Below are 12117 nucleotides of genomic sequence, written 5' to 3'. Positions count from 1 at the left end.
CAGGGAGTTACCCCATATGCAGACATTCAGCAAAGCATTCTGGAACGACTGGGCATCGACGAAGAAACGTACCGGATCAGACTACGACAGATCAAAGAGGGTGCCCAAGAGACTCCCAGGGAATTATATTTTCGAGTAAAAGACATGGCAGACAGGTGGCTGAAACCACTTACCACAACTAAGAAGGAAATAATGGCTAAGATCTATCTGGAACAATATCTGTCATCCCTGCTTCCCCAGTGCAGGGATGGGTTCGTCAGCACGCCCGTCTTATGTTAGAATCAGCTGTGGAGATAGCCAATGCTTATAGCAGGGCTCAGGGAATTCAGAAAGGTCAAGAGGAGTCGTCCTGGAGACAGGGAGAAAGCAGGGGTCCTCGTCCACCACGACCCACTCCCTTTCGGAAACCAGAAACCGTCACCATTATACCCGGACCTCCTGCTCCCAGACCACCCTCATCAGGCCCTCAGTGCTTCCATTGTCGGGGCCTAGGACACATAGCAAGGTTCTGCCCACAGAAAGAAGAACCAACAGAAATCGAGATGTGGTCGGGTCCTACTACTGTTCCACCCATGATCAAAAACCTCCTCCTTACCACTGCCAACTCTCTGTGAATGGACAACCTGTTACAGCCTTGGTGGATACAGGCTGTCTGCAAAGTGGCCTACGACCTCAAAGCCTAACAAGAGGGATAACCCATACTAATGGGAACGTAACCATCTAATGTGTACACAGGGATAAAAAACAATACCCTACCATTGATGTCTCTATCTAACGTTGATCAGAACCTGCATCGATCCTACGAGTTACCTCCATTACCGGAGCAGTTAATTGTAGGAAACGATTATCCAGGCTTATCCAGTTTAATCCAAGAAACCCAAGATGAGGGAGAGAGATGGTGGGATAACGCTCCCTTTGCCGAGGATGAGAAACATGAGTGGCCTCCTTCAAAGGCCAGAAAGAGTTGAACACAGAGACGAGAGAAAAAGAAGAATTCTGTTTGTGTTTTCCTGGTCATAGGAGAAGAATCACTCTAGGAAACAGAAAGGAACTTCCACGCTGCACAAAGAGAAAACCCTGTTCTTCAGGAGGTCTAGAGTAGAGGGACAGTGCAAGAAGACCCCCTTCAAGTAGGTCCCCAGCATTTTCTTAAAAACAGTCTACTATATAGAAAGAGGGGGCCATCACAAACCCTCATTTATTGGTACCAGGTCCTTTTCATGACAAAGTTCTATATCTCGCACACAGTCATCTTTTGTGTGGGCATTTTAGCAATGAGAAGACAGAGAAGGCCATCTTAGAAAGATTCTACTGGCCGGGTATATACCAACAGGTAAAAAATACTGCAGTGAATGTCCCATCTGTCAAAAGAACAGTCGTAGTAAGCCCACCCAAGTAACCTTAAAACCCCTCCCTTTCATAGACGAGCCTTTCTGTTGAGTTGGCATGGACATCATAGGTCCCCTTTACCCTCTCGAAGCGGGTGCCGTTATGTTTTGATTTTGGTTGATTACGCCACCCGTTTTCCCGAGGCGGTGGCCCTTCGACATCCAAACGCCTCTTACATTGCGAAGGCCATGGTGAACATCTTTTCCCGGGTAGGATTCCCAAAAGAGATATTAACCGACCAAGGTACGCCAATCGTGGAACGGTACAATGCCACCCTAAAGAGCACCCTGAACAAACTCATAGAATTGGAAACCAGAAAGTGGGAGGAGATGTTACCCCAGGCTTTATTTGCCATTAGGTGCAAAGTGCAAAAGAGCACCTGATACTCCCCCTTTGAATTATTGTATGGCAGACAGCCCCGTTCTCTACTAGATATGGCCCAAGAAGCATGGGGGAGCGAGAAAGACGGAGCAAAACCCTTGGTAAAGTATGTGTCCAACCTTAAAACACATGTAGGTCAGATACGATCTATTGTCCAAACCAATATGTAAGAGGCACAAGCAGCACAAAAAATCCAATACGATAAGAAAACAAAGGATAGATCATTCGATATAGGCAATCTGGTCCTACTGATAATGGCTTCATCGATCACAAGCTGTTGGGTCAGTGGCAGGGCCCTTATTTGATAACTGACAAAGTGAAACTCTCACTTATCGTGTTGAGCTTGAATAAAAAAAGTGGTACCTCACAGGTTTATCATATAAATTTACTGAAGAAATGGGAGGGTGCTGTTCCAGTATTGGTAGGAGTACCCCAAGAAACGCTATCCATTACCTAGGGTAGACAAAATGATTGAGAGAATGGGCAAGGCCAAATACATTAGCGCCATTAGACCTTTGCAAAGGGTATTGGCAGATTCCCCTTAGGAGACAGGATAAGGAGAAAACAGCCTTCTCCACCCCTGACGGGTTATACCAATTCACTGTATTGCCATTTGGCCTACATGGAGCCCCAGCTACCTTTCAAAGGATTATCATCATGATACTCCGACCCCATGAAAACTACTCTGCAGCCTACATAGATGACATCATCATTTATAGCGACTCATGGAACCAATACTTGGACCATCTACATGCGGTTATACAAGCCTTGGATTTCCATGGTCTCAAAATCAACCCCACTAAAAGTCATTTAGCTGCCCAGACTGTTCGATACCTAGGATTTCTGTTAGGGGAAGGTGTTATTAAACACCAAATCGACAAAGTGACTGCCATTTCTTGTGTTCCCGTTCCCAAAACTAAACAAGACCTCCAAGCCTTTCTGGGCATCCTTGGTTATTATCATAGATTAATTCCCAATTTCTCCCAGACCTCAGCTCCTTTGACTGATCTACTGCAATAGGCCATAAAAACAAAAGCCCTATTGCCACAGCCCTCTCTTGAGATACTGCAGGCTTTTGACACTTAGAAAAAATCCCTGACTGTACTAACTAGCCCTGACTATTCTCGACCATCCGTTTTACAGACTGATGCTTTGGAGAGTGGACTGGACACATCCCCTGTGACGGATCTGAATTTACTAGCTGGATCTATCACGCCAGAAGTGGTGTTATTTCACTCTATGGTGAAGAAAGCTTCTGAGGTACTGGAACTTTAACTCCCGACAGTGGAAGTCAAGTCCAATGTCCTCACTGAAGCCCTCCTACCGACAGTCCCTACTACAGAACCGTTGCTGCCTTCCTTCATGTGAAAGTCTAGTCATACAGGCATCATGCTTGTCAGGACAATTGGTTGAAACCTTCCTGACTAGCCCTTTGCACAGAGAGTCTAAGTGCTTGGAAGCCTGGGGGGGGGAAGACCTTTGTTGCGGGGAGCATGCATTAAGGTCCCTGAATGTGACCTTCATTATAGAATGCTACACCCATAACATATGGTATATGGCTCGGATGGTGGTGCCTCACGTACCAGAAGAGATGAGATTGCACTTTCAAGATGTAGTCCAGGATGGCCAGAATGCATCACGCCACATAATAAAGTGATGAATTGACACGCCAGACTCCATGGTCTGAGTTATGCGTACCTCTGTCTCAGTGTACGGGCATGCTTTACTTCATGCATTGACCTTCCCCATGATATGCAAGCTAACCTCATGGACCTCCTGTTTGATGGGACGCTTGTTTGGAAATAAGGTGAATTCAGCCCCAGAGAGGTCGAAGACCAGTAAAGCAAAAGTCTGTTATTGGGACTTCAATTGCTGCCTCTTATGAGGGATTATCACCAACTTCGGTGTGTTCGTGGCTTCTTGATGGATTTTCCATTTATCAGTACCCACCTAATCTCAACAAAAGCAGAAACCACTGGTTAAGCAGTATAAGGACAGAGCCAAACTCAAAAGCAAGGAGGTGCACTAAGAAAACAGATGAAGTCCAGTATAATTCTTGAAGAAATCCTTTATTCCAAGTTCATGCACATTAAATGAACAACCAGCCAAGGCGTTTCGTTGCCAAGATACATTCATGGAACTTCGTCACAGCTCTATAATAGAATAGGCTAGTACACCATGTATAGTCATCAAGAACCAGTATTAACCTTATGACAAATGGGAAGTCCCAGGCATACTGTCTGATATCTTGCTAAGTGCCTAGACTCGTGTTCCGCAGTTCCGTGTGTCTTTCAATCCACCCATCAACATCCCCTCTTCTCCTCCTCCAACACCTCTTCCGCACCACCAGGCAAGAAGACCTAGTTCACTTCCCCAAGCCCACTTAGAGCCTGTGGGAAGGTGGATGCCCTTCTTTCTTACAGCCCGGAAGACCATTACTTTGGACTAGTGGGTCCTATAAATCATAGAAAGAAGCTGCACCCTTCCCTTCCTCCAGGTTATACCCCTCATTTCCCCCTCTGGATCACTCTGCCATCATGCTTCAAGAAGTGGTAGCACTCCTATGGAAAGGAGCTGTGGAGTTAGTGCTGGAGCAGGAAAGATGCCAGTGTTACTCCCATTACTTTCTTGTTCCTATCCTTGACCTCAGCGAATTGAACTCCTACCTAAACAAGGAAAAGTACAATATGCTGACCCTTGCTCAAGTGTTATTGCCATTGGAAGCTGGAGATTGAATGGCATCACTTGACCTTCAGGATGCACACTTCCATATCCCATTCCTGAGGTCACATCAGAAGCACTTGGGCTTTGCGGCGGGTTCTATACACTATCAATTTGTGGTACTCCCATTTGGCTTAACATCAGCACCTCAAGTCTTCATGAAGATGATGGTGGTGGTTAAAGCTCATCTCAGAAGGTCGGGCATCCCAATTTCCCCTTACCTTGATGACTGGCTGATCAGAGCTGGGTCGTCGAAGGTGGTGTCCCGCTATATGCAGTCAGCAGTAAACTTGCTGTTCAACCTGAGCTTTTCAATCTAGAAGCCCAAATCTCACCAGAGGCCCTCCCAACAACTCCTGTTAATGGGACCAGTGCTAGACACCACTCTTCTCCATACCTTTCCCCACCGTAGAGGATTGCTGACATTCAGGATATGGTCCCATTCTGACAACAGGGCATGGAAATACCAGTTCTGAGAGCCTTGAGATTCCTGGGTCTGCTAGCTTACTGCAGTCTTCGGGTTACCCATGTACGTAAGCACATGAGGGCCCATTTCTGCTTTCTCTCTAATATTTATTTTCTATGACGTTTGTCTCACTTTTTTTCTATTGCTGTTATTCTTCCTTCTTCCATTTTCGTAGCATGTTTCTGGCTTGCATATCCATTTTAGCCATTCTTAAAATCTCCTGAAGGTCATAAGTTTTTTCTAAAAGTTTCTTCCTAAATTTTATCGAGTTACAACCTTGTATCACTCTGTCTTATCGCCTCTTCATTGTTAAATTGATCAAATTCACAAAATGTCACCAATTTTTTAAGTCTAGTGACATAGTCATCCATTGTTTCTTCTTCCTGTTGACAAGCCATGGTAAAATTATATCTTTCTTTTGACAAAAAAAAAATTGTATCTTTCAATCTAAATTCCTGTGAGGATCAAATTAGTCATTTAAACACTTCATAAGCCCTTTATATGTAACTCGCTCTTGTTCTGGGAATGTAATTATTAAGTCCTAAAAATCATCCCCTACAAGATTAAGTAATACATCTTTTGCTTGTTCATCTTTATATTTTTTATATGTTGCTTTTTAAAAAAATTCAAATCTCCTCCTCCATTTTTCCCATCTCTGGGCAACATTTTCATGCTCTCATAAATTAAAGGGCAGTGGTCTCCTATAAATTGTGCTTGTATGTTTCCAGCAACATCCTATTCATTATGTATTTCTGAGTTCATGTTAACTGTAGCCTCATTGTTTGTGTCTTCTACTGACATGGCTGTGCTCATACAGTCTTTAATTTGACTTATTATGCATTTCTCTTTCTTTGGAATCCTGTATTTTTTTAATTAAAGTTTCAAATCGTGCCTGACTTACAAATGGCCGCCATTTTAATTTTTTTTATTTTTTAAAATGTTCTCCTTTCTTATTTTGCCTCTGAACTCCCTTGGTATCACTTATTATTTTATAAATGTATTTTCCTTTGTCTTTCTCTTATTTTGAATAAATATTTCTATGCTTTATATGTTCTGCGTGATTTCGCCTGATGCTGCAAATCTATCGCCTACCTGACCTCAAAATGGCGCTTCTTCTCGATATTGCGCGCGCGCGCACAAAGCAGTTGTTTTTCCGTCTGACACTGATCGTGTACGACACTCACCGCTTTCTTCTTTCCTCCTTCAACACACCAATTTGATATCGAAAGCCGATCCTGACCTTCATACAGTCTCCGCTTGGCAAGCGAATCAGACAATAACAGCGCAATTGACTACAGGCACTTTCAGCAGTTTGTGAGTTTCAGCAGGCACTTTCAGCAGTCTGTGACTATCCGTAACCCATGAGTTTCTTTCCTTCTTCACTCGTCGCCATTGTAAAGAATAGGACTCCTTCGAATATGTGATTAAATAGTATTTATTGGAGCTGAGCAATCTCGTACAGCTGTATCTAACTCCAACCATAAAACCAACTATTGTCCCAAGAAAACCCTCCTATTTCCAATCCAGAACCCCGCACTCCTACTATTCGAGATGACATCATATCATAACTAATCTTCACATTATCACATGGAAAAGGACAGAGAAGCAAAAGAAAAAATGAAATACTATGCAGAGAGTAAAAGAAGATGTCAAGATAAAGAATACCAAATAGGTGATTTGGTTCTGGTTCGACAACAGCAAGTGAAAAAGTCGCAAGTAGATTTCATCCTGTACCTCTTGAGAAAACAAATATTAGAGGAACTGCTGTGATGGCAGAAAATGATGGTAGATCAATAACCAGGAATAAAACCTTTTTTAGAAAAATCAAACAAAGTCATGAACAACAGAACACACAAGTGAATGGTCAAGGAAATAAGATAATACTCAGAAAATCTGAAAGAATTCTAAAAAAGCCTGAACGTCTAATTGAACACTGTTAAATTATTTCATCCTTTTTTTCAAACGGGGGAGGGGATGATTTGTGATAATGTGATGATTAGTTATGATATGATGTCATCTGGAATTGTAAGGGTGCCGGGTTCTGGATTGGAATGAGGAGGGTTTTCAAGGGACAATAGTCGGTTTTATGGTTGAAATTAGATACAGCTGTAACGAGGTTGCTCAGATCCAATAAATACTATTTAATCACATATTCTAAGGAGTCCTATTCTTTACAGGCCCTGCAGTGGTGCTTCTGCAGACAGTGGCTACAGTGCAGGGGAGAAAATTGGATTCCATCGTAATCTCCCCCAGTGCTACAGTGGAAGTTGCTTCGTGGGGGAAGGAGGAAAACCTGAATTGCTGGATAGCCTTTGCTCCTCCTCCGTCCCTGGCAATGGTATTGACAGATGCTTTCACCTCAGGGTGCGGAGCTCATCTGGAGGATAACAAAATCAGAGGTATCTGTTATCCGGAAGAAAAGGTTTCTCCAAAAAAACTGTTAGAATTGCAGGCAATTTGACTGGCGCTCAAGGCCTTCCCCCCTCTATACAAGGTCGGTCCGTCCAGATCTCGACACACAACTCAACAGCGATGTGATACTTCAACAAACAAGGGGAAGTAGGGTCTCACCTCCTTTGCCTGGAAGAGTTGAGACTGTGGTCTTGGGCACCCCGTCATGGGATTTGGTGGACTGTCAATCACCAAGCATGGTTTCTGAATGTCTGAGCTGACAGCCTGAGATGGCGGAGTGGTGTCCTTCTCGTTGAGGTAGTCAAGGCCATCTTCGCCTAATAGTAAAAAGAACAATTGATGGACAGAATGCTGCACAATGTCAGAAACATTCACCCCAGTAGAGAGATATGGCCCTAAATCCATTGTTTTTCTGCTCACCATGCCACCCCAGTGTTGACCCATCCATATGCAAAGCAGTCTTGACTATGTTGTTCCCCATGGGAACAGTCCAGCCCGAACTGCCAGGCCAGGTCTTCCCTGGACCAGAAACAAGCATCCTGGGACCGGTTTCGGGGTTTCACCCCTCATCAGCCAGGCTAGTTTGGATCCAGTGGCACAGTGAGCCCGGGATTCACGTCTGGGCACACCCAGCACACTTAGGGAGAGAAAAGTGAGTGCAAGTCAGTGGGAGTGAGTAGCTGTGAATTAATGATTGGAAAAATGATTGACAGTGTGTGAGGGTGTGAATGAATGAATGCAAGAGCGTGAGAATGAATCAGTGCAAGTGGTGACAATGGTCAAGTAAGAGTGAGGAGGTAAGAAGTTGAGAATGAGTGTGAATTAGTGAATGTAAATTTGCATTAGTGAAAATGTGAAATGCTTGCGAGTCTGCTTTGGGCCCTTGCAAAATACTGGTGTTGGCATACTTGGGGCAATTATTAACGGACAGCGACGTGGCATACTAGAGACAAAATTCTTGATATATTGGACATCCATGGCAAAAGGCTGGCACACGCATGCTGGAGATAATTCATGGTATGGGACACCCATGGATGCTCGTACTAGCACGTTGGAGATGAGTCTTGGCATAAAGGATGACAGCTGTGGGGGACAAACATAACAAAATGCTGACCCTATAATACATATCTTTTAATTAGCATGAATAGCAAAATTCGAGGACTAGCATATTATATGTGTTTAAAAGACTAAGGTTGAAATAAAAATATTTTTGACTGACTAACACTAGATGTAATTGTAGGCATAAGGGGTCACCCATGGCAAAATGCTGGTCTGATGCAGTGGGCATTCTTTTTGGCATACTGGAGCATCCATAGCAAATTTTGAAAAAAGGGGATCAACTCCCTTAGTGCGTCAGGTTTCATTGGCTTTGCACACAATTAGAGGACATATATTTAACAAGTGCCCTGTCATAACCCTTGGCTTTTATGCAGGTTTTATGTAAAACATTGGCTTAAAAACTCACAATTTGACCAATTGTTTCAAAATCGTCTTGTGGGGTGACCCCTTTCCCCAGAGACCATTTAAAAGCGCTCTGGTTCATTCGGTTTGCTCAGTTCAGTTTATGGCAAGTATTACATACACCCCATCACTTTCAGAGGTTATGTCAGCACCCTAATATAGGTGGATCTAAAAAAGATATTTGTGTTGTATTTGTCTATTAGCAACACAGATATAATGTAACTTCAGTGATGTCAAATATTGTCATCTCATCAGAGTTAAGGCCAAGTCACATCCCTTCTTGGGAAGATTCAGGGTCAAAGGTCATGTGATGTCAGTAAGGTCAATATGTGTGTGTGTGATGTCACTTTCTGCTAACACCGGAATTCTAGTGAATCAGCGTCCATGACTACAAGACGTAGTGTACAAGAGTATGATAGCAGATGAAATAGACTATTACTTCAGGGTCCAAAGGGGATATCTAGACACAACTGGAAGCTTTTATGTTTACATTAGAAGTATCTGCATTAAACAATGGTGGGAGTGGGAGTGAGGGTGAAACTGCAGGATAAATTAGGCTACAAGGAAAGAGACATACGCATACGTCAACTAGAGGGTGAAGCCATAGACTCCAAAACAAACAGCAGGAACTGAAACAAAAGACAGGCATTAGAATGGGGTAAGTGAAAGATTAGAACAACATCGGCGGACCGAGCTTAAGATAACGCAAAACAAGGAGGTCAGGATTCGCTTCCTTCGTATTTAGAATTCTGCTCTCTCTGCTTGATTTTTAATAGAAACAGATATTGCTCGCCTTTTATTTTATGTAGAATGTTCTTTTAATAAATAGGAAACGCTGCATTTTATAGAATTGTTTTTAGGCACCGCACTTTGGCACTTTCATATTAACGAGGCATACTCACTCACTTCCGGTGAGCCACCACGGTTCAGCAGTCTAGTGGTTGGCCACCGGAAGCTTACAAATACGGATGCTTCGCCGGACACGCCGCTGGCGCGCCAAAGGCGCGCTTAAGGCAAGCCCGTCTGCGCCCATCCGCGTCCGGCATGTGGCCGAGGCTGAGAACGCTGTCAGTCTGAGTACAGGTATTTATTATACCGCCGAGGAGTTACTAAAATTAAATAGTTATGGTATGAGATGCCCGGTGCAATTTCATGCTGGTGATATCAAGGGGTCGGTATCCTGCTCGGTGTGCAGGGCTTTGCTAGATATTTACGGCCCCGTAATGGTAGTAAAAGAAAGGGAATCCTTTTGTCCTCACTTACATTGCGGCCTGATAAATGCACGTTCCCTGTCTAAACATGCAACTCATATCTATGACCTTCTTAATACAGAAGACTTAGATTGTTTATTTATCACGGAAACATGGATGAATGACTGTTCGAATCCGGATATTGTACTGGCATTACCACAGGGTTATACCCTGACTAGACAGGATAGAGGCGAAAAAAGGGGAGGGGGTCTTGCAATCATATATAAGCAACACCTGATATTAAAAAATATAGACGCTATGGCCTTTGATGGGGCAGAGAGTCTTCAGTTCTGCTTTCAATTAAACAGCGGCACTACGTTCACAGGAGTTCTTATTTATAGACCACCAGGCCCTCCACAGAATTTTATAGATTAGGAGACAGTATTGGCCCCCTGGTAATTAGATATTCCAATTTTACCCTTTTGGGTGATTTGAATATCCACTTAGACTCCCATGATAATCTCTATACTAGACAGATTTATGAGACAATTAGTACGGTAGGTCTAAAACAAATAAATAATTGAGATCCCAACTCATACCGCTGGGCACATCCTGGATGGTATTTGCACTAACATGACCAACCTCATTGCAGAGCCACCCATGACAATCACGTGGTCAGATCATAAATACATCTCATTTAAGATTAGATTTGATAAGGGTCCAACAGTGACTTTCTGGAACCCACAAGATTCTATGAGAAATGGAACAATATGCTCATACATCCAGAGCTCTCAATTAAGGCAGAGACAATAAAACCCATTCTTTCAGGTATTCCATCTATAGACACTGACAGGTTTAATGAATGGATGGCATCTCTGGCCGATAATTTAGCCCCACTCACGTATCCTCGAAAGGTATGGAGTAATAACAAAAAGCAAGCTCTATGGTTTACTCCCCGTTTAAAAGGATTGCAAATGATTTGCAGAAAAAAAGAAAGAATTTGGAGGACTAGCTATAAATCGACTGATTTCAGGTTGTTTAAAGATGCCCTTAAACAATACCATCACAATATTAAAGTGGAAAAAGCTACTTTCTACTCCAACCAAATTGAGTCAGCAGGAAATGATCAAAAAATAATTTTTGATATTGTCAAGTCATTCACGAAAACTAAGATACTGATACAAGAAATGATACCATCACAAGTACTATGTGATAAAATCTCAAAATACTTCGAAGAAAAAATTATGGACCTGAGGGAAGACTTCCCTGCAACCACCCCTTCGATGAATGAGTCTATACTCTTTGGGCCTTCCGGAGCTTTTTCCAGCTTTCAAGAAGTCAGCTTGGAACAATCAAAACAGGCTATCCTTACCTGTAAATCAGGTTCTCCGTTTGATCCTTGTCCTCCCAAAGTCTTTCAGGCACTTGTAGATATCATCAATCCAGTCATTAATAAGATAATTAATTCATCATTTGAGTCCGCTAGTGTCCCTGACACCTGGAAAATGGCAGCAGTAAAACCTCTCCAAAAAAAGAAAGTTGCTGATCCCAGTACACTTTCTAATCTTCGACCAATTTCATTGCTACTCTGGTTGAGTACGTTGGCTGAAAAACTGCCGAACAAACAATTGAACGAATTCTTATGGAAAGAAAATATTCTCCATCCTAAACAATCTGGTTTCAGACCTGGCCATTCGACAGAATCAGTGCTGCTCCATACATCAGAAACATTAAAACTGGCTTTAGATCAATGTAGGGATGCAGTACTGGTTCTGTTGGATCTATCGGCAGCGTTTGACACTATCTCCCACGCTGTCTTGTTGGATAGATTGGCTATCAATGGCATTACCAACAAGGCATTATCCTGGTTTACATCTTTCTTAGGAAATAGACGTAGCATTGTCACCCTTGGCCATTACAAGTCGGCAGAAAAACTGAGTCTGTCAGGGGTTCCTCAGGGCTCCTCTCTAAGCCCCACACTTTTCAATCTATATATGACCCCATTACTCACTCTGATCGACTCCTTTGAGGTTGAGGCTATTACATACACAGATGATACACAGATCATCCTCACCCTAGATAAAAATTCCACCAGTT

General features: G+C 43.0%; 1 long non-coding RNA gene across 1 annotated transcript in view; it reads left to right on the top strand.

Moving 5' to 3' along the window:
* Positions 1–9784: 9784 nt before the first annotated feature.
* The window catches only part of LOC146796194 (uncharacterized), a 63429-nt gene continuing 61096 nt past the window's right edge, over positions 9785–12117 (top strand). Inside the window, exon 1 of the long non-coding RNA XR_014969900.1 lies at positions 9785–9913. This is a non-coding gene — a long non-coding RNA (uncharacterized LOC146796194). The remainder of the gene's footprint in view (positions 9914–12117) is intronic.

Source organism: Triturus cristatus, chromosome 10 (assembly GCF_964204655.1).
Source record: "Triturus cristatus chromosome 10, aTriCri1.1, whole genome shotgun sequence".
Taxonomy (NCBI): domain Eukaryota; kingdom Metazoa; phylum Chordata; class Amphibia; order Caudata; family Salamandridae; genus Triturus; species Triturus cristatus.
The sequence above is the reverse complement of the archived record's forward strand: the minus strand, read 5'-3'. Positions and strand labels throughout refer to the sequence as shown.